Source organism: Symphalangus syndactylus, chromosome 14 (genome assembly GCF_028878055.3).
Source record: "Symphalangus syndactylus isolate Jambi chromosome 14, NHGRI_mSymSyn1-v2.1_pri, whole genome shotgun sequence".
NCBI lineage: Eukaryota > Metazoa > Chordata > Mammalia > Primates > Hylobatidae > Symphalangus > Symphalangus syndactylus.
The window spans coordinates 83643324-83671215 of record NC_072436.2 but is presented as its reverse complement, the minus strand read 5'-3'; positions in this window follow the sequence as shown (position 1 = coordinate 83671215).

Below are 27892 nucleotides of genomic sequence, written 5' to 3'. Positions count from 1 at the left end.
ATTTGGATGCCCTTTATTTCCTTCTCTTGCCTAATTGCTCTGACTAGATGATTAATATTTAAATAATTATCAGTATATTTATATTAATATCTACCATGTTTTAATAAATGTTTTACTTGTTGCATTTGTTCATTGGCCTTACCCTCCTCTTCCTTTGAGCTTCCTTCTTTGATTTTGAGCATATTTTTAATTGTATCCCCTTTGTTAACATTAAAAGTATATTTATTAATTATAAAAAGAATTAGTGGTTACCTTAGCATTTCTAACATATACTTACAACTAATTTAAGGCCATCCTGCAAATACCACTATACTGTCTCAGGTGTACCACAAGTATCTTACATGATTTCCTGAGTCTTTTGTCCCATCTCCTCTGTCATTGCTATAATTCATTTCACCTTTGTAACAGTAATTTTGTTATTATTATTACTTTAAACAGCTAACTTTTAGAATGATCAAGAATAAGAAAATCAAAACTTTTGTTTTACATTTATTTATTTATTCTCCAGCACTCTTGCTTTATGGACATCAGAGTTTCTAATTTATATTATTTTTCTTCTCTTTGAAGAAAACTTCTTTTAACATTTTTTGTAGAGAATGACTTCAATGATAAATTCCCCCTAGTTTTTGTTTGTCTAAAAGTCTTTATTTCTCCATCATCACTTTTGAGTAATAATTTAACTAGACATATATTCTAGGTTGGTGGATTTCTTTTTTCAACACTTTAAGTATTTTATTTCACTCTCTTCTTGCTTGCATGATTTGTGACAAGAAGCCTGCTGTAACTTCTATCCTTATTCTTTGATGTGTATTAGTTTCCTAGGACTGCCATAGCAAATTACTATAATCTGAGTGACTTCATATGATGTACTTTCCTCTTTGTGCCTATGCCCAAATTTCCCTCTTTACAAGGACATCAGTCATTTGACTAGGTCTCACCCTAATCCATTATGACCACATCTTAACCTGATTATCTCTGCAAAGATCCTAGTTTCAAATAAGGTCACATTAACGGGTACCAGGAGTTAAGGCTTGAATATACTTTTTTGTTGGAGACACGTTTAACTCACAACAATAAGTAAGATTTTTTTTTCTTCTCTGGCATTATACAAGATATTCTCATTGTTTTTGGTTTTGGCTGTTTAAATAATGTGATATGGCTAGCTATTTTTTTAAAAAAAACTTGGTGTTTTCTGAATGTCTTACATCTGTTTTTTGTATATGATTGATTTTGGAAAGCCCTTGGCCATTATTACTTCAAATATTTCTTGTGCTTTGTTATCTCTTTCTCCGGTATTTTAATCATGTGTATGTTATGCACTTTGAAATGATGTTCTAGTCTCTGTTTTTTTTTTTTTTTTTTTCTCTTTTCGCTTGAATTTGGAAAGTTTTATTGGCCTAGTCCACTCTCAGTCCCCAGGAATTCAATTAAACTACCACTTAAATATTTCTACCGCTTTATGATTAAAGTGATTTCTGCTCTAGGCAAGAAAATCTCGGCTCTGGTTCTTTCAATTAACTTCTCTTGTCAGATATCATGGTGGTCAATTTGTTCTAAAACCTTATTTCTTTGATGGGTTTCAGAAAGGTCGTGGATTCTCACTTTTGTAAGTTACTTTTTTCTTGTTTTAAGGATGAAAGCAATAACTTCCAAGCTCTTCAGATAGTGGAGTTGCAACTGGGAGTCTCTGTTGTTGTTTCTAAAAGTTTATTATTTATTTCACCCCTTCTGTTTGAGTACTCATTATTTTAACAAAATAAAACTATCATCTTCCTCATACACATTCAATATTAGTGGAAACACTTACTTCACATATTCATTAATCTTGTTTTTCCTCCTGTTTCCTGCATTTCCAAGTATATTTGTAACTAACTCTGTATATATTCATTCATTTACGTCAAACTCTTCAGGTTATTCAACTTTGCAAATTCAAAGTGAGCAATAGAAATTTACAAGTATATTTGTTCTAACTGTTCCTGAACTTTCTGCTAACATAAAGGAAAGGTTTCCTCATTCATTTCTCTTCCCATACGAAAGTATCATATACAACCCAAACCAACAACAAATAGCATCATAAACAAACTAATGTCAAACCAATTAAATTAGAAACATGACAAGAATACTTACTAGCATAATTAACTAATATTTTGAGGTTCTAACATAATATGTAAATATAATAAAATTATTATAAAAGCATTAAATTGCTACATTATAAAAATAAAACTAAACAAACAGTTACCTCTCAACAGAAATTGTTATTATATAATTATGCAATTCTATAACAGTTAGCAGAAGATAGAAAAATTAACCAGAAAAATTAATGTCTGGTAGAAACAAGATATTCAAAAACTAGAAACATGGTTTCCTTCTCTGTCTGTCTGAAACATGATTTCCTTCTCTGTCTGTCTCTCTCTTTATGTCTTTCATTCTTTCTCTCTCTTTCTACCTCTACTAAAAAAACCAGTTAGTTAGTCATAAAGATGGAAAGCTTTTTTTTTGGCTACAATAACAATAAATCACTAGGTATAAGATAAACAAGAAAATCCAAAAGACATAAATGTTAAAATATCTGGTAGAAACAAGATATTCAAAAACTAGAAACATGGTTTCCTTCTCTGTCTGTCTCTCTGTTTATGTCTTTCATTCTTTCTCTCTCTTTCTACCTCTACTAAAAAAACCAGTCAGTCATAAAGATGGAAAGCTTTTTTTTGGTTACAATAACAATAAATCACTAGGTATAAGATAAACAAGAAAATCCAAAAGACATAAATGTTAAAATATATACAACTTTATTACAGTAAATAATAACTTAAACAGAGTAATATAATATATTCCTACAAAGGTAGGTTCAAAAATTATCACAAAATGCATTTCCAGTTAAAATCCAAACAAATATATATGTTTAACAATGTAATATAATTTGAAAATGTATATGTGAAAAGAATATAAATTAAAAAAGATAAAATTTAAGAATAATGGACAACTGATCTTGGAAGATATTAAAAACTTAAAATAGGACTGATATAATCAAAAGGCTTGGCTCAGAAACTAACAAACAAATGCCAGGAGAACAAAATAGACAATCCACAATTTTTATATGAGAACTCATATGGCATTTCAACTTGTAAAATACTGTTTTATTTAGAGATTTTGGAACCATTGGTTGGCTGCTTATCTCATAGAATAGAAAGTTGGAACCCTAAAATTAATAATAAAAAATTAGAATATAACTTCTTCGGTAAACTGGAAAACCCAAAGTCTATGAAGTAAATGATAGACATATTGTATTATCAAACTGCAAAGTGTGTACGACAGATGCTGCAAAAAATAAAATAAACAGAAAATTGAGAGACTGATGAAATATTTACAACTTATGTGAAACCTTATGCATCAATCAAAATTTACTGATTTGATAAAAATGTGTTACAATAAAATGGGCAAATTATATAAAAAGACACGGGAAAAAAGATATATAAATATGAGAAGATCTTCAATTTATATTTTAGTTAGGGAAATGCAAATTAAATCTGTAATTTAATTATTTGTAAAGCCATTGGATTGTCAGTTGCATCACTGCTGAGTCTTAGCAGGATATGAAATAATATATTGTATGAATTTCTGTTAGGAAGAAATACTGCTATTTCCTGGAAAGTGCTGAAGAAAAAAATACTTTTATAATTTTGATGATGACACAATAGAAGAAAAGATACTGCTAATTTCTGAATCAGTTTATCTTGTCACCTCAGACCAGGGCATCTTACCCTGTCATCTCTTTGATTTTCTTGGCCTCTATCAGACTAGGATATCCCTAATCTACAATTTTTGTTTGTTTGTTTGTTTTTGGGACAGAGTCTCACTCTGTTGCCCAGGCTGGAGTGCAATGGCATGATCTCGGCTCACTGCAACCTCTGCCTCCTGGATTCAAGAGATTCCCCTGCCTCAGCCTCAGCCTCCTGAGTAGCTGGGATTACAGTCACCTGTCATGGTGCCCGGCTAATTTTTGTATTTTTAGTAGAGACAGGGTTTCACCACCTAATCTATAATCTTTAGTGGAAAGATGGTTAAAATAACAGTCTCCATCTGAAGAATCTTAAATTACAGTCAATAAGAGTAAAAATATGGAAAACCATTTCTACAAAATATAATATACAATATGGGTCTTGAATCTTTGCATCATTATATACTGAGAATTCATTATATAATATTCTGTCTGTTGAGGAGTAACAATGTTGTTTAATCCAGAATTGCATGTTTGGAAATTGTTCTCAGTTATAATGGTAACGTTTGAAAGGGTGACAGATTTAGTTCTAGCAGTGCTGCAAAGCCCCTTTTTTAATATAAACCATCAAAAAACAGTAACAAACACTACCATTTTGCTGCTTATATACCTTGTCTTAAAGAAGGAAAGGGTAGAAATAAAAAGATTTCAGAATTTATGCCAAACATATGTTAGACAAAGTACTATACCAGGAAGTAATATAAAAAAAAAAAAATTGCAGGCTTCCTCAAATAAGAAGAGTATCAAAACTCTCCTAAATTCTGGTATATTTTAAAGTTATTTATTTGTTTATTGAAATATATTTGTACTTAGGCTTTATGCTTGTTTTGGAAAGGTAAATTTGCTCCAATGTATTGAGGCATTAGGGATCAATTTGAGCATAATAAATATTTCACATTTGTTTAAGCATGATTCATTTCTTGAAGTAAAATTAGGAGAAAGCAGAAAATTGCACTCGGCTAAGTCAGCCCCTGTATAACAATAAACAAAATACACAGAGGCACACACTTCAAACATATACCAGGTCTCTTAATGCATTCAGAATCCTAAAAATATGTTCTGCTATTCTTCACATTTGTGAAGTTTTCTTTTTTTATATTAACACAAAAATACTGCCAGGCATGGTAGTTCACGCCTGTAATCCCAGCAAATTTGGGAGGCCAAGGTGGGTGGATCACCGGTGGATCACCTGAGGTGAAGAGTTTGAGAGCAGCCTGGCCAACGTGGTGAAACACTGTGTCTACAAAAATACAAAAATTAGCCAGGCTTGGTGGTGCACACCTGTAATCCCAGCTACTTGGGAGGCTGAGGCAGGAGAATTGTTTGAACCCAGGAGGCAGAGGTTACAGTGAGCCAAGATTGCACCACTGCACTGTAGCCTGGGCGACAGAGTGAGACTCTGTCTCAAAAAAAGCCAAAAAAACAGAAACAAAATAAAAGTAAAAGCACTCATTTATTATTCAAAACATGTTCAAGAGTCCTGGTTCAAAAATACCAGGAAGTTGGTGCAAAGAGAAGTTTAAAGTGTTGAAGTGAAGCTTGAAATAATAAAATGTTTTTAAAAAGATAGAAAAACCAAAACCTGAGAGAACATGTGATGTCTCCAAGCAGTGGACATAAAGGAACACATATGGTAGACTATGAAAGACAAAACAGTGAAAAGCAAAGAAATGCCAATAGCTATAACAATATCAAGTGCTACAAAGTCAAGAAGAAGAAAGCCTAAAGAAATGGCAAGATTATCAACCATATGGCTTGAAGCTCAAACAACCAACGAATCAGAAACAAGCTCTTTACAACCAAAGGGAAAGCACTAATTATATAGGAGGATTTTAAATGGTAAGCACCAAATTCTCCTAGAATGCCTCTTTTTAGTGCTAGTAGGGTCTAAGAGTAGTAGTTTCAAATATGAGTTCAATTTCCAAACCCTTCAGCTACTGAGCAAAGCTGTGAGAACAGATGAGAAAGTTGCACAAGAATTACCAGTGGTGATGCAGAAGTTGATTACAGAGAAAGACTATATATTGGAATTTTTGTTTTTCAGTTTCAATGGACAAGTATCATATACAAGCATATACTTCCAAAACTGTATCTCAAAAGCAGAAAAATATATCCTAGGATTTAAAGCTGTGAAAGATTGCTTAACTGTCATATTTGACCAGAGGACCATGAGTTTACCCGTCCACATCTGGTGTTAAAACTTTCCATCATAGTTTGGATAGCCCTTTTTCCATTGCCTCACGATAATTTACTACCATTCTGATAACTACTTCCGCAAGCAAACATCAGGTCTTTTCAAGATCAAGTGCCATATTTTTGAACTGTTGATGCATTTCTTAACCATTTAGCACATGTAAAACTATGTTACTCCTTTGAATGTAGTTCCTATCAATATTATTTAATATGTCATTGATGACATTTTGAGCGTTGTGCTCCTAATCTATTTTATTCATGAGTTTCATACTTTTTATTGCACATATTTGCATAATGCAGTGATATTTAGGAGCACATATGCTGTGTTATAATTAAACATTCTGTACAATTGAATCTCAGTTCCTCTCTGAATATTCTTTTTCTCCTCTCTCATGCTCACATTTTGTATTCTCTTCTCCTTTCATCAGCAATGACCCTCTATTTGTTGACATTCTAAATTCCAAAGCTGCAACTGACTCAAATCATCTTTTAGCTAATAAGTAAATATAGTCACTCTGGCAAACAACATATGGCTAAAACAGGTAGTTCTTCATATTTATGTATTCAAGAATATTCACTTTAAGTTCATCAAGAAAACATTTTGTTAATTGGTTGTAGCAATAAGAAATTGTAGTGAATTGTTATTCTGAGCCTTATACTAAAATGGAATATCAAAAAAGTATTGAATTGTAGCTTATACTATTCCAAGACAAAAAAAATATTGGTATGGTCTTTATATAGTTTATAAATGTAATACAATAGGATATTTATGAAAACACTATTGAATGGAACATGTTTCAAAACTGATATTTCTACTGTAAAATGCTCACCACAAATATAAGAATTTTAAGTGGTACTTTTTTGGTGTATTGTTGCCAAATACTTCCGGATATTTTATTGAAGGTGTATTATGTTGGTTTGCATTATTATTAAAGGGAAACTTCACTATGTTGTTTGTATAAGGAGTAAAAAAAACTACAAAATGACGAATATTATTAACATGTCAAGTACATGGCACAGGAAAAGGTGGCTTAAAAATTAGACACTTTTTCTGTCAACACTGAGAAAGTTTTTACATTAGATTGAGGATTTGGACTCACTATAAGACTAAAACGTTTTAAAAATCAGTAATTCACGAATAATAATAAATATGTATGTTTTAAATATATAAGAGGGCATTCCAATCAACTTGTGTACACATTTTCTAAACATGATGGATAAATTGGTTTTATGGTCTGTGGAACACAGCACAAAATGAGCGAGCAATGCAAATAAGAGTCTTATCTAAGTCCCTCCTCTATCCCCAGGGAGACAGAAAATTTAATTAAATGGCTTGAATAAAATATAGCAGTTGCAATATATTATAAACAAAAAAGTAAGAATTGGGGAACTTGCCGTCTGCTAGGAAAATGAGAATAAAAGTAAGAAAAAAAGTCAGAATGAGGGCTTTTTGATTATAACAATAAAACAGCAACAGAAGATAACTAACTCCATTTTTGTTTAAATAACCTTTACCCATTCTTGCACATAGGCCAGGATAATTTTAGAACAGTAAAATAATATACAAAAGCAGCAGTCATGTAGTTTAAAAAACTAATTCTGAAATTGAAGGAAAAGTATGTAAACAACTAACTATGTTTTGTTAAAGACTTACAGGAGCACTGTGACCTGACGACGGAAGTTTCCAACCTTCTTGGATACTCGCTGGTGCCCAGATGTCTGTGGTTGTTGGTTACCTCTTGATCGCAATCTCTTTCTCTTCCCCTGGGCTTAACATAAAAAGGGTCTAAATTTTGTACTAACTTAAGGTGATATTCTAGGACAATAGTCCACTATCTTCTTGGTTTGCTGATTCTCCAAATATACCCGTTTTCCCCCCTACCAACCCCTGTGTCTCAAGTCTGGATTTTGAGCAGTGAGCTGCCAAACCTGGGTTTGGTTACATAATGATATATATGACAAGTCAAGAAATCCCTACGGTTATAAGTGATAGGCAGTTTCAATTATCCCTGTCTCCTATTATTTACATGAGTCTACAATCGCCTCCTTTTGAGTGTGGACTGGATATAGGCACCTGCTTTGAAGAAATAGAATACAGAAAAAATGATTTTTTTATGTTCTATGATTAAGTTACAATAAAATTGTTACTTCCAATTTGCTACTATTCTAGATATATGGTTTTTAAAGTACCTTGCAGTTTAGCCAGAAAAATAGTTATTTGGTTTATTGTAACTGTTGAGAACTCTATTTGAAATTAAATAGGACTTATTTCATGGACTGTCTGAAGTGTGTGTATGTATGTGTGTTTCATAAATGCTATAATAGTTTTGAAAATGTTAGGCATATTTTACTTCAGAAATCTTGAAAGCTTGAGGAGAAATTCATATGTATTTTTGAGTGGGCCTTTCTATTCTTTTCTGTTATTGTGTATGGAAGAGATGCACATAAACTCATTCTGTGATTAGTTTAAATCATCATGCTCTGTTTTTAGATACTGAAAGTATGTTTCCATGACAGTTGATTGTGGTTAGCAGAAACAGAGAAGTCAGCTATCTATAAACTCCCATGATGAGATACCAGAAAAAGGCAAACTCTGGGAATACAAGGTAGTACAATTTATTGATTGACATAAACTTCTACAGTAATTCATCTGTTTTCCTGCCTGAGTTTTTTCAAGCTGCAACACAGTGATTATTTGAGTTAATTAATTTAGTAATTTATTTTAGAGACGTGGTCTGACTCTGTTGCTCAGGCTGATCTCAAACTCCTGGGCTCAACAAATCCTACAGCCTTTCAAGTAGCTGAAACTACAGATGTGCGCCACCACATCCAGCTTATTTCTGGTTGGGCAATGCTGGAAAGATCCATGAATCTTATATTACTAATCTGCCTATTTGTTGTTCCAGTATATTAAATCTATATTTCAATAACTGTTGACTTTTACCAGCCTTATGTCTACTCTACCATCAGTAGCAAGACAATTGTGTAGATCAGAGTTGTCCATAGTAGTTAAAAGGTAAGAATCACTTGGCATATGTATTAATATAATAATTCTAAGGTCTGTCTGCGAGAAATTCTGATTCTAAAAATTGTTATGGATACCCAGAATCTGCACAGTAGATGACATTTTAAGTTAGTTAGAAATATTTAAAAAATGCATACATCTTTTGGCCAAATTCCAGAAATTTAGACTAAAATGTTTTGAATAAAAAAGTGTTAAAATAATTTTATTAAATTTTATGCTTCTTGAACTTCAAATTGAAAGCTTCAAATAATTGAAAGGTTGAAATCATTGAAAGATTTTTCAATAAGCTGCATAAGCAAAAATAAAATTAATAAAACAAAGAGTAATCCCAATTGCAGACCAAAACATCATCTTTCTTTTGGTTAGAGCCTGAGATATAGAGCATGTTAACCAAATGGCGTGGAATTGGGAAATAATGTGGGCAGCCACCCCATGAAGAGCCACCTCTGCAGGCATAACTCAACTTGTGCCTCCTCCAGGAGAAATAAGGTGGACTTTGATATATTGTTAGAGCTGTTCTTCTCTAATGCAGCTATCAGGTCAATCAGGAAAAGGTCAGGAAGGCCATGAATGTGTTTAGGGGCAATACCTCCTGGGAAAGAACAGAAATGGGGAGAAAATAAAATGTTTCTTTAAAAATGAATACATGGAAACTAGTCAATAACCTTGTTTGCTTACCAAAGAATTAATTATGTTTTAGGTGTCCTTTCTCAGGATTTCTTCAGCTCCTACACTTCTCTAATTCTGAAACACTAATTCTGAAAATTGAGCCAGCCATAACAATATAATTATACACACAAAGGGAGCATAATCTCAAGTTAACATAAAATTATGTGATTGGACTAACATGCCGTTGTTACCACAATTATCCAGTCTGACACTGTGCATTATTGCATTTCACATTGTATTATCATATTGTATTAATATGTATAAAAGACAGGGTCAATAAATATTTAGCAGATGAATCAGAGTTGGCATCTCAAGAATATAAGGGTGATTTAGAAATTAGATAATGTATAGAAGAAGTGTGGGTTTAGAAACTGTGTGGGTTTTGTAGAGAAAACAAATGAGAGGAAATTATTTACCATCCACTCCTCACTTGGCATATTCAGGGAATATCTACTAGCTTTTTGATGAGGCATAGAGATGGAAGAGCATGGGGAGCTGCTTAAGAGGAGTCCTAAAAATGTGTCCAGGACAGCTTGCTGGAGTATTTATGACACACCTAAGAATGTTTTCCTCATTTTGTGGGCCAGTAGTGTTCAAAATCTTTTTCCTGACACTTATTTGTAAAAGTTTAAGAATTTAACCCCAATTATTTAGATAACAAGTTATAAACATATATGTGTGTGTGTATATATAATACTGTATATGTAATACTGTCAAATTGTCTAATGCTGCTAATGATTAACATATTTTTCATCTTTAAAAATTAACATGCAAAAATATTGTTGCTTAAATATACAAACAGATGCCCCTTGACTTATGATGGGGTCCTGGTCCCAATAAACCCATTGTTAGTTGAAAATATTGTAAGTCAAAAATGCATCGAATACAACCAACCTGCTGAAAGTTGTAGTTTAGCCTAGCCTACCTTCAAACATGCTCAGAGCAGTTACAGAGCCTGCAGTTGGGCTCAATCATCTAACACATCTAGCCTATCTTATAATAAAGTGTCGAAAATCCTATGTAATTTATTGAATACTATACTGAGGCATAGTTTCTACTGAATGCCTATTGCTTTTGTACCAGTTTAAAGTAAAAAATCGAAGTTAAACCAACGTAAGTTATGGACCATCTGTATTGAGTTTGTCTCCCACCCGAACATGGGAAATAATAGTAAAGGGGTTTTTGAAAAGACATAAATCCACAAATACAAAGAGAATAAAAGAGGAGTAAGCAACATTTTAGAAGGTAGAGAACATATGGAAGAGTGGTAACTTACTCACTGAATCCATGGAAGACGAATCCTAAGCTACCATGGGGAAAGCCAAGAAGTAACTTGAGTTTTGCCTCAGTACTCACGAAAGGACCATGAACTCATGCCTCCATTAAATCTGTAAGTGTAAATGAAGACACTCAGCCATTTCAAGAAATGATCAGAGTACAGGAATAGACTACAAGACCTTCTCTCCACCTTACTTAGTGCAGTTGGAGCAGCACTCTTCTTCTCCATACTCATAGAAGACTGAAGATTTAATATTGGACAGGTTAAAATTGAAGGACTCTCATCTGGATATACTATATAAGTTAAGAAGGATATTATCCTGAAAACAGAGGTGCTGACTAATTTCAAACTGTACTGAGATTCCAAACTCCCTTTTGTCTCTTATCTCATAGATTATTGGCAAGCAGTCCTGATCCCCTGATGCTTACCTGGGAAATATAATGACCCCTGAAAGAAAGAAAATATTAAATATTTTTATATCATGGATTATCTAAGGAAACAGCTGTACCTCATAATCTATTAAGCCAAAATTTAAAAAGTTCCTTCAGTCATTCTGAAATTCCAATAAGAGAGGGGCTTCAAGGTGGCTGACTAGAGGTATCTAGCATTTGCCTTGTCCACAAAGAACCAAAATAGGGAGATGATCATACTTGAAATATAGTGCCTAAGAAAGAACACCAGAATTCAACAGAGAAGTGACAGGAAGCAAGGAAGGCAAGGAAGGAGAGAAAAGTCAGGTAGGCCAGGCTTGACCAGGAGCACTGGGGAGGGTCTGCAATGTGGGGGGAAGGGCAACTCAGACATCCCCAGCAGTCCACATCCCCAAGTAGACTCCTGTGATTCTAGCCACAAGAGAGCTCCTTGACAGTCGCAGGTCCTGAAACCAACATAGAAAGCTACCTAGAGACTACAGAAAGGCATTACTCCAGAGAGAGCTCATGGTGAGGCCCATACACTGCCAAAACCTAAGCAGCTGCAGCACAGCACCATTTTGGGAGCCAAGAAAGCACCAGATTGCATCCCACCCTAGGGCCTAATAACATACATTTTCACATCCCTGGAGCCCCACTGAAATCCGCTGCCCCCAGCCACTGCCATGGCTGGCTGCTGCCTCTGGAAGCCTAAGCACAAGTCACTGGCAGCACCCCCGTCACCCTCATCGAGGTCAATGTGCATTTATATGTACCTTGAAAATAAGCTACCATGCCTGCAGCTGTCACCCGGGGGCCAAAAGACACACTCCTCAGCCACCTGGCTACAAATGCTGCCATTAAACAACCCTCCTCTCCCTGGCAGCAGGGACACAGTGCCTTCGCACATGCCATAAGGGCAGCAAGCCCTCACCACTGTTGTCTTCCCCACATGAGACTTCACTGGTACCTGGAGATCACCGCACCTTGTTTGTTTACCACAGCCAACACCTACATGCACGGCTGGGGCACCTGAGACCTACTCCTCCTTTCCTGGTTTGAATTTCCAGCATTCAAGAATGTCATTTGAAGGCTTGGGAATCACTCCATTCCATCCACCACCGTTGGCCACTGAGCACTCCTCCTGGGGGCCTGAAAACAAGTCCACTCTTCCTGCCACTACACCAGGGTTAGCACTAAACTGCATATGCCACCAGCAGACCTGGGGACTTGACTTACCCACACAGCAGTTGCAGCCATTGCCAACACCAGTGCAGATCACTTGGGAGTCAAAGGGTCATCCTGCCACAGCTGCTGCCATCACATATGCTATGCCCTCTGCCCAGGGCCCTGAAGACCTGCCCACCTGCATGGACCACCACTGTCACTGATAGCACCTGAACAAGTCACCTGTACCAAATGCCAGAGCCTGCTACTCTGGGGCCCAAGGACATACACACTAGCATTCCCGCTACCACTGAGGCCTGAGATTGGCCCACCTGATGTCAGTGTCCTCAGCAAAACTTCACCACAACTTCCACTACAGCCATACAATCACTTAGACATAGTCAATATTAGGGTTGCATAATGAAGTTTGGTTTTAGGCATATTAGTCCACTAATTTCACGGCACATGGATGGCCTCTAGAGAAATGAAAGTATGTTTGAAAGAGAACATTTCTAGCTAAAATGGCCAAGATGACTTAAGGGAAGAGGTGAATTGCCCAGAACCTTGAGTAGTGGTTCATTTGTGTTGATGGATGGAGGTGGGGGACAGGGAGAGCTTAAAGAAATCTGCACTGCTGAGAAAGGGGCCAAGACAGCCAAATAGAAACAGCTCCAATCTGCAGCTCCCAGCGAGATGAACAAGGAAGGTGGGTGATTTCTGTATCTCCAACTGAGGTACCAAGTTCTTCTCATTGGGACTGATTAGGCAGGTGGCGTGACCCATGGAGAGTGAGCAGAAGCAGGGTGGGGTGTCACTTTACCCAGGAGCTGCATGAGATGGGGGGACCTCCCTCCCCCAGCCAAGGGAAACAGTGAGGGTCTGTGCTACCCGCCAGAGATACCGCACTTCTCCCACGGATTTTTGCAATCCGCGGATCAGGAGATTCCACTGTGAGTCTATACCACTAGGGCCCTGGGTCTCAAGCACAAAACTGGGATAACCAATGACAGCCACTCCCGCCAGTGGCTGTTCAGGCTGGCACTGAGCTGCAGGAGTTTTTACGTACTCCAGTGGTACCTGGAAGTCCAGTGAGGCACGATAACGTCACAGGAGTGGAAAGGATAAAGCCAGGGAGCCAAGCGGTCTTGATCAGTTGGTCCCACTCCCATGGAGCCCTGAAAGCTAAGACCCACGGGCTTAAGACCCCTGCTGCCAGCACAGCAGTCTGGAGTCTGCATGGGAGGACTGAGTTTCCGGGGGAGGTGCGACTGCCTTTACTGCAGCTGTAGTTGGTAGTTTTCCCCTGACAGTGCAAAGGAGACTGAGAGGTTTGGACTGGGTGGAATTCTTCCACAGTGCAGCAAAGAGGCTGTGGCAGATCATGGCCAGGCTGCCTTTTTAGGTTGGACCCAGACGCATCCTTCCTCACTGGGCAGGCTATCCCTGCAGGAATTCCAGCAGCTCCAGTCAGGGGCTTACAAACAGAAACCTCATCTCCCTGGGACAGAGTACTGCAGGGGAAGGGTGCTTTGCGTTCTCAAGTTCAGCAGACTGACTTAATCTTTCCTGTCTACTGGCTCTGAAGAGACTGGCTGATCCAGATGAGGGAAATTCCCCCAGCACAGTGCACTAGCTCCACTAAGGGAAAGTCAGACTGCCTCCTTAAGCAGGTCTTGGATCCCATGCCTCCTGACTTGACTGGGTGAGACCACCCAACAGGGGTCACCAGACACCTCATATAGGAGAGTTCCAGCTGGCACCAGGTCAGTGCCCCTCTGGGATGAAGCTTCTGAAGGGAGGAGCAGGCAGCAATCTTTGCCGTTCTGCAGCCTTCACTGGTGATTCCCAGGCAAACAGGGTCTGAAGTGCCCCAAGCAAACTGCAGCAGGCCTGGCTGTTAGAAGAAAAACAAACAAAGAGAAAGTAACAACAACAACAAAGACCCCACAAAAACCCCACTGAAAGGTCATCAGCCTCGAAGATCAAAGGTAGATAAATCCACGAAGATGAGCAAAGACACTGAAAATTGCAAAAGCCAAAATGTCTCTTCTCAAAATGACTGCAACACTTCTCCAGCAAGGGCACAGAATCGGGCTGAAGCTGAGATGGATGAACTGACAAAAGTAGGCTTCAAAAAGTGGGTATTAATGAATTTCTCTGAGCTAAAGGATTATGTTCTAACTCAATGCGAAGAAGCTAAAAACCATGATAAAAGATTACAGGAGCTGTTAACTAGAATAACCAGTTTAGAGAGGAACAAAAATGACCTGATGGAACTGAAAATCACAGCATGAGAACTTCATGATGTTAACACAAGTATCAATAGTCAAATCAATCAAGCAGAAGAGAGAATATCAGAGCTTGAAGAATATCTGGCTGAAATAAGGCTGGCAGACAAGATTAGGGAGAAAAAAATGAAAAGGAGTGAACAAACCTCAAAGAACTATGGGACTATGTAAAAAGATCAAACCTACAACTAATTGGAGTACCTGAAAAAGATAGGGAGAATTGAACCAAGTTGGAAAACATACTTCAGGATATCAAATTCAGGAAATCCAGAGAACCTCAATAAGATACTCCATGAAAAGATCTACCCTAGGACACATAATTATCAGATTCTCCAGTTGACATAAAGGAAAAACTGTTAAGGGCATCCAGAGAGAAAGGCCAGGTTACCTACATAGGAAAGTCCATCAGACTAACAAACAGCAGACCTCTCAGTGGAAACCCTCCAAGACAGAAGAGATTGGGGACCAATAGTCAACATTTTTAAAGAAAATAAATTCCAAAACAGAATTTTATATCCTGCCAAACTAAGCCTTATAATCAAAGGTGAAATAAAATATTTTTCAGACAAAGAAATGCTGAGTGATTTTGTCACTACCAGGCCTACCCTGCAAGAGCTCCTGAAGGAAGCACTAAACGTGGATAGGAAAATCCATTACCAGCCACTACAAAAACACACTGAAGTATACACACCAATGACACTATGAAGCAACTACATTAATAAGTTTGCAAAATTAACCAGCCAGCATCGTGATGACAGGATCAAATTCACACAACAATATTAATCTTAAATGTAAATGGGCTAAATGCCCCAATTAAAAGACACAGAATGGCAAGCTGGATAAAAACATAAGACCTATTGGTGTGCTGTATTCAAGAGACAAATCTCATGTGCAAAGATGCACATAGACTTAACATAAAGGGATGGAGGAAAATTTACCAAGCAAATGGAAAGCAGAAAAAAGCAGAGGTTACAATCCTAGTTTCTCAGAAAATAGACTTTAAGCCAACAAACGTCAAAAAAGATAAAGAAGGGCATTATGTAATGTCAAAGGGTTCAATTTAACAAGAATAGCTAACTATCCTGAATATATATGCACCCAATACAGGAGCACCCACATTCATAAAACAAGTTCTTAAAGACCTACTAAGATACTTAGACCCCCACCCACACAATAATAGTGGGAGATTAATACCTCACTGTCAGTATTAGACAGATCATTGAGACAGAAAATTAACAGACATTCAGGACTTGAACTCAGCTCTATACCAAGTGGACCTTATAGGTATCTACAGCACTCTCCACCTCAGAACAACAGAATATACATTTTTTGCTATGCCACATGGTACTTACTCTAAAATTGATCACATAATTGGAAGTAAAACACTCCTCAGCAAATACAGAGAACTGAAATCATAATAGTCTCTCAGACCATAGCACAATCAAATTAGAACTGAAGAATAGGAAACCCACTCAAAACAACACGACTATATGGAAACTGAACAACCTGCTTCTTAATGACTCCCGGCTAAATAATGAATTTAAGGCAGAAATCAAGAAGTTCTTTGAAACCAATGAGAACAAAGAGACAACATACCAGAATTTCTGGGATATAGCTAAAGCAGTGTTAAGAGGAAAATTTATAGCACTAAATGCCCACATCAAAAAACTAGAAAAATCTCAAATTGACACCATAACATCACAACTAAAAGAACTAGAGAATCAAGAGCAAAAAAAAAAACACCAGAGCTAGCAGAAGACAAGAAATAACCAAGCTTAGTGTAAACTGAAGTAGATAGAGACACACACACAAAACTTCAAAAAATCAGTGAATCCAGGAGCTGATTTAAAAAATGATAATAAAATAGATTGCTAGCAAGACTGATAAAGAGAAAAGATTCAAATAAACACAATCAGAAATAATAAAGGGGATACCACCACTGTCCCCATAGAAATACAATCATCAGAGAATACTATAAACACTTCTATGCAAACAAATTAGAAAATCTAGAAGAAACTGATAAATTCCTGGACACATACACCCTCCCAAGACTGAACCAGGAAGAAGTTGAATCCTTGAATAGACAAACAAGTTCTGAAATTGAGGCAGTAATTAATAGCCTACCAAGAAGAAGAAAAAAAAAAAAAAAACCCAGTCCCAGTTGGGTTTACAGCTGAATTCTACCAGAAATACAAAGAGGAGCTGGTACCATTTCTTCTGAAACCATTCCAAACAATTGAAAAGGAGGGACTTCTCCCTAACTCATTGTATGAGGTCAGAATTATCCTGATACCAAAACCTGGGAGAGATACACCATAAAAGAAAACTTCTATCAAATATCCCTGATGAACATGGATTCAAAAATCCTCAGTAAAATACTGGCAAACAGAATCCAGCAGCACATCAAAAAGCTTATCCACCACGATCAAGTCAGTTTCATCCCTGGAATGCAAGGCCAGTTCAAAATACACAAATCAGGGCCGGGCGCAGTGGCTCACGCTTGTAATCCCAGCACTTTGGGAGGCCGAGGCGGGCGGATCACGATGTCAGGAGATCGAAACCACAGTGAAACCCCGTCTCTACTAAAAATACAAAAAATTAGCCGGGCGTGGTGGCGGGCGCCTGTAGTCCCAGCTACTCGGAGAGGCTGAGGCAGGAGAATGGCGTGAACCCGGGAGGCGGAGCTTGCAGTGAGCCGAGATCGCACCACTGCACTCCAGCCTGGGTGACAGAGCGAGACTCCGTCTCCAAAAAAAAAAAAACAAAATACACAAATCAATAAAGGTAATTCATCACATAAACAGAACTAAAGACAAAACCACGTGATTATCTCAATAGATGCAGAAAAGTCCTTTGATAAAATCAACATCCCTTCATATTAAAAACTCTCAATAAGCTAGGTGTTGAAAGAACATACCACATCATAATAAAAGCCATTTATAATAAACCCACAGCCAATATTATGCTGAATGGGCAAAAGCTGAAACCATTCCCCTTGGAAACTGGCGTAAGACAAGGATGTCCTCTCTTACCACTCTTATTCAACATAGTGTTGGAAGTTCTGGCCAGAGCAATTAGCCAAGAGAAAGAAATAAAGGATATTCAAATAGGAAGAGAGAAACTCAAATTATTTGCAAATGACATGATCATATATCTAGAAAACCCCATCAACTGAGCCCAGAAGCTTCTTAAACTGATAAGCATCTTTAGCAAAGTCTCAGAATACAAAATCAATGTGCAGAAATCAGAAGCATTCCTATACACCAACAACAGACAAGCAGAGTGCCAAACCATAAAAACACTCCCATTCAAAATTGCCACTAAGAGAATAAACTACCTAAGAATACGGCTAACAAGGGAAGTAAGGACCTCTTCAAGGGGAACTGCTAAGCACTGCTCAAGGAAATCAGACAGGACACAAGCAGATGGAAAAACATTCCATGCTCATGGATAGGAAGAATCAATATTGTAAAAATGGCCATACTGCCCAAAGCAACTTATAGATTCAATGCTATTCCCATTAAACTACCACTGACATTCTTCACAGAATTAGAAAAAAACTATTTTAAAATTCATATGGAACCAAAAAGAGCTCACATAGCAAAGACAATACTAAGCAAAATTAACAAAGCTGGAGGCATCACACTACCTGACTGACTTCAGACTATGCTACAAGACTACAGTAACCAAAACTGCATAGTACTGGTATAAAAACAGACACATAGACCAATGAAACAGAACAGAGGCCTCAGAAATAACACCACACATCTACATCCATCTGATCTTCAACAAACCTGACAAAAACAAGCAATGGAGAAAGGACTTCCTGTTTAATAAGTGGTGCTGGGAGAACTGGCTAGCCATATGCAGAAAATTGAAACTGGACCCCATCCTTACACCTTATACAAAAACTAACTCAAGATGAATTAAAAACTTAAGTGTAAAACCTGAAACTGTAAGAGCCCTAGAAGAAAATCTAGGCAATACCATTCAGGACATAGGCATGGCAAAGATTTTATGATGAAATCGCCAATAGCAATTGCAACAAAAGCAATCATTGACAAATGGGATATAATTAAACTAAGAGCTTCAGCACAGCAAACGAAACTATCATCAGAACAAACAGACAACCCACAGAATGTGAAATAGTTTGTCATCTATCCATCTGTCAAAGGTCTAATATGCTTTGTCAGAATCCACAAGGAACTTAAGCAAATTTACAAGGAAAAAACAACCGCATTAAAAAGTGAGCAAAGGATATGAACAGAAAATCTCAATAAAAGACATACATGCGGCCAAAAAAACATACGAAAAAAAGCTCGACGTCACTGATCATTAGAGAAATGCAAATTAAAACCACAGTGAGATACCATTTCATACCAGTCAGAATAGCAATTACTAAAAGGTGAAGAAACTACAGATGCTGGTGAAGTGGTGGAGAAACAAGAACACTTCTACACTTTTGGTGGGAGTGTAAATTAGTTCAACCATTGTGGAAGACACCATGGCAATTTCTCAAAGATTTAGAACCAGAAATACCATTTGACCCAGCAAGCCCATTACTGGATATATACCCAAAGGAACATAAATCTTTCTATTATAAAGATACATGTACGTGTATGTTCGTTGCAACACTGTTCACAATAGCAAAGACATGGAATCAACTCAAATGCCCATCAGTGATAGACTGAATAAAGAAAATGTGGTACATATACACCACAGAATACTACGCAGCCATAAAAAAATGAGATCATGTCCTTTTCAGGGGCATGGATGAAGCTGGAAGCCATTATCTTCAGCAAACTAATGCAGGAACAGAAAACCAAACACCACATTCTCACTTATAAGTGGGAGCTGAACAATGAGAACACATGGACACAGAGAGGGGAAAAACACTTCCTGGGGCCTGTCGGGGTAGGGTGGGGTGGAGGCAAGGAGAGCATTAGGAAAAATAGTTAATGCATGCTGGGCTTAATACCTAGGAGATGGGTTGATAGGCACAGCAAACCACCATGACACACCTTGGCCTGTGTAACAAACTTGCACATCTTGCACATGTACCCCAGAACTTAAAATAAAAATAAAAATAAATACAAAAGAAAGAAATCTGCAATGCTAAACGACAAAAATGGCAAATGCATGCAAATGTCAGTGAATATAAAATTAAAACAAAACATTTCTGTTTAATTTAAACAAGGTAAATAGACAAGCCAAACTATTCACTTATTATAACAACTTTAGAAATGAGGTTGGATTGTTCACTATTATACTTACATAATTCCATAACTATGGTGCATCTCAATCTTTTTCTCTTGTTTGGAATAAATACCAGGTTTTGAGCCATGTGTTTGGTGGAATTTCCACATAACTCATCAAATTCAACAGCAGACTTCTCCTCTCCCTTCATGATTAATTCCAGATAGTTTTTTTTTCTTCCCATGTTCCTACAAGGCTTGACTTCTCTACCCAACCTAATCATTTTATTTATTTCCAGCTTTTCCTCAGGCAATAAAAATCTAGGCAATTATAAGAGTTAATAACAAGCATAAAGGTTGTACTACGTTAGTGTAGTTTTACAGTCTTGAATTTTAAATGTAGAGAAACTACCAGAGTGCTCAATGGTAGGCTTCTGCTCATGTAGAAAAGGGATGTGTTGAATTGAGCCCTATGTTAGCCTCCGCCTTTATAACAATGCATGTTCTAAGAGATTACATGCACGGACTGCTTTATGCATTTTGCTGAGAAATTTATAACATGTGTCTTCTGAACATAATTAGATCTTGCTATGTGATAAAAGCATTCTACCGAATTTATTTTATCTTGTAACTGAATAAACTTGCTTTGTTAATTTTTCAACATCTGCTAAATTTAAGTATGTTTTTGCTATAAATTGTATTAGCATGTGATTGACTCTGTAGTAAAATTAATTCATTTTATATTTCATTTTAACTGATTGAGATATATTTACAGTACCAGGAAGATCAACAGAAAGAACATAGGCCTTGAAAATTCTGATTTGATTACAAGTATTAGGTACTTTATGTTATCAAAATATATACAATGCAAGGGAAGGTCCTGGGGCATCAGTGATGTCTTCAAACAGAATGTAGAAGGACATTATGTGTTGTGTAAGTAAAACTATTTTATCAACTCTCAGTCTCCAAATTTTGAAGATATGGAGAAGAAAGTTGAAAGACCTAAAAGAAAGGCAATAGAAAATGGAAATCATGTAGATAGACACATATACTTTTATGCCCTTCCTCTCATCAGTATACATGTAATGTGTATTTCATACATTGCTATTAATTTTAAAACACAAATACCTTTTTATTAAAAATTATCTTTCCCACATGAATTTTATGTACATTATATTAAAAATATACAAAACACATATACAATATGTGTATAAAACGTTATTTTTTTCATTGAAGAGTTTTCTTATTTGCTAAATGTAACTCACTATTTTAAACCAGTTCTACTGTACTATTCTTCAAAACAGGCAGTTTTTTATATGTTTTGAGAATATTATGCTATGTTTTATGACAATGTACCTGTGAAGTTTGCAAGGTTATCCTAATTAGAGAATTAGATGCTAATCTCAACATAACTGTGATATAGGTAATGCATCATGGAAGTCTTATGTGATGGAAAGCTGACAGTTGCAGAACAGTAGTCCTTGGCCTTCGTAGATCATGACCCATAGGTAGACTTTAAGTACTTTAAGTGTTTACAATTTTCTTACATGTTAAAGCAAAAGATCTTATCAAAGGCAAATTATGTGTCAATATCGATAGGTACTTATTACATGTCCAACACAGCATTCGTGTGCTAAATTTATTGTTTTATATAATTTGCTTTATGTTCAAGATAATGACTCCATCTCAAAAAAAAGATAATATTAAATAATAATGGTACTTGTTAATGTCCTAGGATCTCACTGTAACTGAAATAATAGTAATGCTTTTAAGATTTAAAATCTTATTTGAACTTCCAACATCTGCTTAGTATACAGAAAGCTAGAAAAGCACCACTCTCTGTATTAGGCTATTCTTACCCTGCTAGACAGAAATATCTGAGACTGGGCATTTTACAAAGAAAAGAGGTTTAATTGGCTCACAGTTCTGCATGTTGTACAGAAAGCATGGTGCTGGCATCTACTTCTAGTGAGGCCTTAAGGAGCTTATAATCATGGTGAAGTTGACAGGGAGCCAGCATGTCACATGGTGAGAGCAAGAGCAAGAGAAGAAGGGAGAGAGGTTCCAGGTATTCAAGCAACCAGATTTCACAAGAACTGAGAGAGAACTCACTTATTACCAAGGTGATGGTGCTAAACCATTCATGAGAGATCCACGTCCATGATCCAGTCATCACCCACCACACCCCATCTCCAACAGTGGGACTCCCATTTTAACATGAGATTTGGAGGGCACAAGCATCCAAACCATATTATTCCATCCCTGCCTCCCTAAATCTCATGTCCTTCTCACATTTCAAAATACAATCATGCCTTTTCAATAACCCCAAAAGTCTTAATTTGTTCCAGCATTAACTCAAAAGTCCCAGGTCTCAAGTACCAAGTCCAAAGTCTCATTTGGAGATGCGTTCCTTCCACTATGAGCCTGTGAGATTAAATACAAGTTATTTTCTGTCAAGATACAGTAGTGATACAAGCTTTGTATATACATTCCCATTCCAAATAGGAGAAATTGACCAAACGAAAGGCTGTATAGGCTCCACTCAAGTCTAAAACTTAGCAGAGCAGTCATTAAATCTTAAGGCTCCAAAATAATCTCATTTGACTCCATGTCCTGCATCCAAGGTATACTAGAGCAAGGGGTGGGTTCCCAAGTCCTTGGGTTGCTCTGTCCCTGTGGCTTTGCAGGGTGCAGGCCCTGTGGCTGCTCTCACAGGTTGGAGTTGAGTGCTTGTGGCTTTCCCAGGCTCAGGATAAAAGCTCCCAGTAGGTCTATCTTTTTCAGGTCTGGAGGATGGAGGCCCCCTTCCCACAGCTCCACTAGGCAGTGCCCTGGTGTGGACTTTGTCTGGGGGCTCCCATCCCACATTTCCCCTCAGCACTACCCTAGTAGAGGTTTTCTGTGAGGGCTCTGCCCCTGTATCAGGTGTCTGCCTGAGCACCCAGGCTTTCTCATACATGCTTTAAAATCTAAAGGGAAGATGCCAAGCCTTCTTCACTATTGCATTATATGCACCCACAGACTTAAAACCACACGGAAGCCACCAATGCTTATTGTGGCCTATGCTCTCCAAAGCAGTGGCCCAAGCAGTATCTGGGTCCAATCAAGCTGGAGCTGGAGCTAGAGCAGCCAGGATTCTGGGAGCAGTGTCCTGGGCTTGCTCAGGGCAGCTGGGCCATGGGTCTGTAAAAGAAACCATTCTTTCCTCCTAGGTCTCTGGTCTGTAATGAGATGCCCTGTGCGAGAGATTCCTGAAATGCTTTGAAACCTTTTCCCCATTGTCTTAGTAGCACTTGGCTCCCTTTTAGTCATGCTAATTTCTCTAGCAAGTGGCTGCCTGGGCAGCTTGCTTGTATTTCTCTCCAGAAAGTGTCTTTTCCTCTTCTACCACTTGGGCAGGCTGCAAATTTTCCAAATTTTGACACTCCACTTCTCTTTTAAATATGAGTTCCAACTTTAAGCCATTCCTTTGCTCCCACATATGATCTTAGGCTATTAGAAGCAGCTATGCCCACTTATTGAACTCTTTGCTACAGGAATTTCTTTCACCAGATACCTTACGTCATCATTCTTAAGTTCAAACTTTCTTAAAGCCCTAGGACACGGATGCAGTGCAGCCAAGTTTTTTGCTGGGGAATAACAAGGGTGACCTTTATGCAAGTTCCTGATAAGAAGTTTCTCATTTCCATCTGAGATATCCTCAGTCTGATATTGCTGCCCGTATCTCTATCAGCGTTTTTATCTCAAACATATAACAAGTCTCTGACAAGTTCCAGACTCTCTCTCATCATTCTGTCTTCTTCTGAGCCATCCAAACTCTACCAACCTCTATCCATTACCGAGTTCTAAATCTGCTTCTACATTTTTAGTTATCTTTGTAGCAATGCCCCACTCTTGGGTACCAATTTTCTGTTTCAGGCTGTTTTTACATTGTGTGAAGAAATATCTGAGGCTGGCTAATTTATACAGAAAAAAAGGTTTAATTGGCTCACAGTTCTGCAGGTTATGCAAGAAGCATGGTGCCAGCATCTGGTGAAAGCCAGCCTGAGGAAGCTTTCAACCATGTGAGAAGGCAAAGAGGAAGCAGGCACATCACATGGTGAGAACGGGAGCAAGAGAAAGGAGGTTGGGGAGAGGTCCCAGACTTTTAAACAACCAGATCTGTGCGAATTGAATGAGAACTCACTTATCACCAAAGTAATGGTGATAAACCATTCTTAAGGGATCCGCCTCCATGATCCAATCACCGTCCATCAGGTCCCACCTCTAACACTGGGAATCACATTTTAACATGAGATTTGGAGGGGACAAATGTCCAAACCATTTCACTCCTACTCTTAAAATAAAAACAACAAAAAAGCTAGACTAGCTACACATTCATAATTTTCTTGGACACTCCATAGATTTGAGTTTATAGGTCAACCAAATAACTAAAAATTTAACAAAAACAAGTTCCTTCTGGAAAAATGAGATTCAGACACTTGCTTACCTGAGGAAGATGCTATTGGACACTGGTAAGATTAGTCTGGATACATTGTTTAACAGAATGCTAAAGCCTGAGTATGAGATAGCAGAGAATGTAGAACTCCTGGTGGGTACAGTCTGAGAGAAGACTTTTCTCTCACTCACAGGATTTTTTCCATAGAACTCAATAGCCTCACCAAAAAGATTGTTGAGCATCCTAAAATGTCTCCCATGTGGTGCTATTCTGGGTTAAAGGAGACTCAGCAACTGCAGTAAAGGTCCAAAACAAGCTTCAAGTTCCTTCCCCCACACCCCTACTCCTCTTTTGTTGTTGTTGTTTGTTTGTTTTCTACAGGAAATAAAAAAGCCTTAAGCTGTTGGTGAAGAGCACTATACAGCATTTTTCTTAGAGAAATGGTGAAAATTTATTGTAGCTGAGAGAGGGAGACAGAAAAATCACTCCAACCTAGAGGAACTGGCAAAAATGTGCTGTGATTAGAGTCTCCTCCAGTTGAGGGAAGAGCGTGGTCATTAGAAGGCCTTAACCCCAAAACCCAGGAAACACAGTATTTGCCTAGAATGAAAGCTTAATCAGAACCACAGTGAATGCCTTCCCCAAGCCCCCAGCTACCAACAGGTTAGCAAGCATCAAATAATAAGGAACAGCAGAATACTGCTGGGGAAGGAGCAAGAGCACAGAGACCTGCTTTGAGGCACAGCATGGAGGGAAGACCTAAAGGTGAAGGTAGGAAGGTCACATTCAAGGAATTTGAAACGGGTGGTACACCAGAGGGTAACTATAGCAACCACAAATCCCAAACCCAGCTCATTAATAACTGGATTGACTCAATGCTCTGAACTAAAGGCAAAGCAGAAGAAAAGTAATGTCCAGTAAAAAAAACAAAAACAAAACAAAACAAAAAACTAAACAAACAAACTACTTATTTGCCTCGCAATCAATACAAGATTTCTAACTTTCAAAAAAACTATATGCCATATAAAAATACAAAACCCATACTCTTAAGAGAAGCAGAAGTCAACAGAAATTTAAATCATCCATCAGAAAGTATTGAGTTGTTTAGACACTATAAGAACCTTGGACTTTCTTGTTTCTCATTCTACACCACATTTATTAGATAGTGGAAATTAGAATTAGGAACGTTAACAGAGGCTAATGAGCCAGTTTACAGGGAGTAAAATGTTTGATTGTCATAATCTAAATCTTGTGTCAAGAGAACATTCAATTATAGGCATTAGTTTCCATTTAGAAGTATGTAACACATTTCTGAGACATTGGAATTTTAAATGATTATATACTTAGTTACTTAAATAGGCTATCTAAAATATGTAATTATAAGGATAGCTACTTCCCTCATTGATGATAGATTCTTTCTGTCCCTTTGATTGCCCTTTAAATCTCATATGCAATAAATTGTAGTAATTATTTGTAATGGCAAACTCACTTTTGCCCTGGCATAGTCCATTTTATCTAGTTAATTATTTAAAATAATGTCATAAGCACCTTCAAACATACCAACCAAAACATAGCTCTTTTCCATGAGACTTGCTACTGATTAGCTTAATGCTAATCATCCAAATGGATGTTTTATGAGGTTGCTGACTTCTACCAGCATAATTGTAATGGTTTAGAATAAATTCTTCTTTTTCAGACTGATAACATTTTCTTCTTAAAAACTGAACACTTCCCAACTTAGTGACATGACTTCTTTGCAATTATTTTTAAACTATTGCTATTTTTTAACTAAATGGCAACACTATGATAATGTTAGAGATTTTAACTTTATATACATACAGATTTATAAATAACCACATTGCTTACTGCTGTTTAACATATTATATAACTTGTTGACTGGCATGAAGTCTTCAAATGCAGGAGATAAAAATTGGAATGATCAAATGAGATATTTTCCTAGTTAAGGATTTAAAAGTTGTCTAAATTGTTTCAATTTTTTATATTAATGAATTTGGTGATAGATATGTTTCACTTAGTGCTATTTTATCATCTCTACTAAAACATTCAGTGCTCATATTTTCCTCTAAAATGTAATAATGAAAATTTCCCATAGGTTATCATTTCATCTTATTGTTAAAGAAGCTGGAAAGTGACACTAAAATAAACCAATAAAAACAAAATAGATTGTAAATACTATGTTCTTTAAAACCTGTTTTTATCATTTCCCAACTCCAACTTTTCATCCTCTTTTTTTTTTTAATTGTGGCTCCAGCAGTAGTTCAACTTCAGATTCAATTTCATAATATATGTTTTAATATAAACTCAGTCTTAGAAACCACTGTATTTAAAAGTAACCTAGAATAGGTTAGGTGTATATTGGGTAATATTTCAGATTCATTTAACCCTTCCCTATCCTTCCAAGTTTGACTGAGGCTGTGTCAGCTACTTCTATGACATAATGGACAGTGATACAATCTATTAACAAGTTAGCCTGTAAAATAAAGTGTGAAAAATATAAATCAACAACTTATTTGGTGACATTCAGAGATAAGTGTTGTTGCAGTGTGTAACAAGGAATATGAAGTGGATAATATTCAATGAGCATAAATAAATTTTTGAAAGTTTTCTAAGTGTTTATCTTGGTATAATTTGATCACTCTATTTTCTCGGTCATGACAGGAACTTTTCATGCTTAACCAGTACATTATAGAGGTAGATAGTAACTATACAAGCAAACAAATGGGGAGGAACTAGTTTGGCTTTCACAAGGGAGAATCAGAAGATATATCATAGAAGTGTGATCCTCAATTTGGTTATAAAAGGTGAGTATAATGGCAATAGATTGAGATAAAAAGAAACAAATATGCAAAATCCCAGGCGAACACAAGAATTTGGTATATTTGGAAAACAATGAGAATTTCAGTAAAGGTCTATAATACATCTCTGCTAGACATGCTGCGTGGCCACTCCAAAGAGCCTTCTACTCTGATAGAGTGTCCCTAAATTATCAGTGGAATTGAGTTGACAGCCACTGCAGGCACTAGCTGTGAATGCAAATATCTCCCAAAGGCATATATCACACAAACCAGAGTATCAGCTGCATCTGATGCCCTCACTGGGGATAATTTGAGTGACCTGTAGGTGAGACCACTAAGAGAAAGAACAACATTATTCTGGTTGCAGATCCGGAGACTGTAGTGCACATCCAAAGCATGGTTAAACTGTCAACTCAACCTCCTGCTACCGCTCAGCTGTATGCTAAGAATAATTGTCAGGCCCTGGGATTTAATTTTACCCTCCTTGTGAACAAGCTAGCCTGTTGTTACTGTTTCATGGATGCTGGCAGTAGACTTGAGACTCCTGGGTCAGAGGTAAAGAGAATTTCATTACTCATGGCAGTATGAGCATCATGTTTACATTATTTCTTCTTGTACCATTGGTTCAATGGGG